We start from the raw sequence: 3,277 nt of genomic DNA, 5'->3' as shown, positions 1-3,277 counted from the left end.
GGAACTCTTCCCTTCATTCTCCTTCCCTGTACTATATGCAGAATTGTGAGAGGTTTCAAAAGGATAGTTTAGCAAATATTTAGAACAATTTGATTTGGTACCAGCCTCCAAGTGATGTGTAATCATCTATACGTTTTATGATGTGATTTTATTGTAAAATTTGATTGGATGTCAGTATACAGCTGCTAATATCAATGATTTTGCATTGACTAGATTACCATTTCCTGCAACTAAATCAGAAGTAGATCATGTGGTCTAATACAGCACTAGCTCCACAAATTAAATGAAATCTACATGACCCATTTAGGTGGGACTAGACTCAGTGAAGTGGAAATGGAACGAGGTTTAAATACAGCACTTATAGCATTGATAGAAATATTGAGAAATATTTGTATTACTTTATAAAGATAATAATGGAGACTCATAACTGTAATGATCAAAATCGTGTTTATTTCTCATCTAACATTGAGCTTTTAAAATATTTAGAAATCCATTATACGGCGGAAAGATCCGATCGTCGGGCAAGTTGCGCCCCAGTCACTGAATCCCTTGTATTCACCGGGTTTCATGAAGTACTGGCGGCCTCTGTAGTTGGGATGTTCATAGAAGGCCCAGTAACCGTCCATCACATGGCAGGAGTGAATGTCACGGTAGCGGAAACGATCGTAGACAGATGGACAGTCATCCATGAATTCCGTCATCTGTCCTCCAAAGTCAGGCCTCTCGTAAATCCTCATTCTGTAGGAACCATCGCTGGGCTATAAGATTTAGAACATCATTAAACTAATACAAAAATGCTGCCAAAAATACTAATATAAGTAAATACATTCTTATGCAAATATGAGAAATGTAAAACCCATAAAAACAATGGGCCGAATCTTGCTGGCAAAATAATGGCATGTTAACGACGCACTCCATTATTAATGCACAAATTGGCCAGCAAGTTCAGGGGATTAAGAGATAGACTATGAGTTGTGAATTTCCAGAACTTATTGGTTGATTTATGCGATTCCGCCGTTCACTTCGCACAAACAGCATCTCGCCCTTAGCCTCCCCGTTATTTTTAAGAAGTTTCTGGATTTGCATATTCATTTTCCATTAAACTCGACGCATAAAGTTAGAGCTGTATCTCAACAGCATAAGTACCTTTTTAACAATGTGATAATTGTTAATGCAATGCCAATCAATTCCCAGAAAGGGAACAACTTAATTTGTTCAATCTCATTCCTGCCTTCTTAGTAAATTCTTCTTGGAGATTTTAAAAGTGTCAAATTTTAAATTTCATTTTTTTCATACTTTTCCTGTCTCATTTAATCAAATCTTTCTTTCCCTCTTTATTTCTCATTCTGTATCTGATTTTGCTCTAATTCACCCTCCTTCTCCATCATTCCTCTGCTTCTTTCTCAATCCTTAAATCTCATTGGTTAGGGAGATAGACTCTTGATCCCATCATTTACTAAGGTCCCAAATGCCTCGTTGCCTTCGCCACGCCATTACCAGTTCACAATTCCTGCAAGTTACTGAGAAGGCAGATGAATCAGAGTCAAATTAACTACAGAAAGAGAAATAAAGAGAGGGAGAGAAAGATTGAATTAAGAGAGAGAGAGAAAAGAGATAGAAAAGAAAAGTAAGAAAAAAATGTAAACATTTAAAACTCTCTAAGAATAACTTACCACCTGCAGGAATGAGACTCCATAGATTAAATTCTTCAATTTCTGGGCCAGAGAGGTTCATTGGCATTGCATTAACAATTATCACAGTGTTAAAAAGATACGCTCCTAATTATAAGATTTAACTTTCTGTGTAGTTAATAAAGCACTATACAGGGCAATGATTTCACTTCCGATTACAGTATATGATATACAGTTCATTTTACTTTTCTATTGCATCATAAGATTCTGTTATTTTAATTTACATCTAAATTAGATTATCTGTAAATATAGCAAAATAACTTGGAAGCTGTAACTAAAGATAGCACAGACACTGATAGACTATAGGTTGTTTAGACAACTGAGTTATTAGTGTGACCAGTTCATGTCTAAATACGATTCCTTCAGTGTTTTGTAACCATTCATCACATTGCTGGATTCTCTACATCCTGATATGAATAAGTCATCAACAGATCATTATGATAAAGATGATAATCGGAAAATAGTGAAAGATTCAAAAATCATTAAAGAAATTGAAACTTACATATGAGTAGGTGCGACATGACCTGATGTTATCATTGAATCCCATCCAGCGCTGGTAGTCTGGATATTCTCCCTTGGTCAGAACATACTGGTATCCCATGTAATTGGGTTTCTCATATGCCACCCAGCAGCCGCTCTCAACACGGATGGAGTTACAGCGGCTGAAGTAAGAGTGCAGGTCAGCACAGTCAGCACTGCACTCGTAGTGCCGACCCTGGAAGTTCCTGTCCTCGTAAAAGATGACCTGCAAAAGTAGGTACGTTTTAGTTGAGACTGCACACATACAGAGATATTCATTTAAAAAGAATCCAAAATTAATTAGTTTTACCTTTCCCATTTTGTCTAATTCACGTGAATCTCAAACTTTCTATTCAACAGCTTTCACTCACAGCAGAGTACTGGCCTCTTTTATACAACTCCATTAGTAACAACCCAGTGATGCTCCATTGTCATTATAAAATCTCTCCTTTATGCGACCAGTGCAGTATACTTTCAAAACAAGAAAATAAATCCTGATTCATCATTATAGAATGTCCAGTATCACAAATTTTTGTTGCATTGTGTTTTATCATTGCTATCAATAGAAGCTTTTAGTTTTGGCCTACATACAACAGCACATTAATCTCTTGGACAAAAGGAATTCTGAATCAACATTGTGTAACAACTGGGATTTAGTAATGTCTGGACTGAATGAAAGCATTCAATCATACTATAATTTGCTTTAAAGGGGCAGTGCCCTTATGAAATAAATGCTTGGCAAACCTTTTTCTCATTTGTTTTCAAAACACATCACACCATATAATGTAATGGGACAACAAGGAAACTAAAATAATGGATGCTTCTTAATCCTCACCTCACCTTCTGGCCTCCCCCAATAAAAAGTGAGTAAATCTAACTGCAATAAAAGTATGAAGACAGAACCCCTGTAAATTACTTTTATTGCAGAGTTAGATTTACACAATTCTATAACATTTCTTGAAGCAAAACAAGATACATTTTATAAAATTGTCCAGCTACATGTTTCTATGTTCAGTATCTCTCCCTTATTTGTTATAGTTGTTGCATTTAACTATGTTTGAATGACT

At 35.9% G+C, this 3,277-nt stretch overlaps 1 pseudogene across 1 annotated transcript; it reads right to left on the bottom strand.

The window, feature by feature from the left end:
• Window positions 1-452: 452 nt before the first annotated feature.
• LOC147120148 (gamma-crystallin M2 pseudogene) lies at window positions 453-2,529 on the bottom strand (annotated as a pseudogene). Its single transcript, XR_015077884.1, has 2 exons — window positions 2,194-2,529; window positions 453-758 (listed from the first exon to the last, which is right to left on the bottom strand). The product of XR_015077884.1 is annotated as a gamma-crystallin M2 pseudogene (transcript).
• Between the last annotated feature and the right edge of the window lie 748 nt (window positions 2,530-3,277).

This window comes from Somniosus microcephalus, chromosome 4 (assembly GCF_052327205.1).
Source record: "Somniosus microcephalus isolate GS21.2 chromosome 4, FLI_Smic_1.0, whole genome shotgun sequence".
NCBI classification, from domain to species: domain Eukaryota; kingdom Metazoa; phylum Chordata; class Chondrichthyes; order Squaliformes; family Somniosidae; genus Somniosus; species Somniosus microcephalus.
This window is presented reverse-complemented; position numbering and strand designations above follow the sequence as displayed.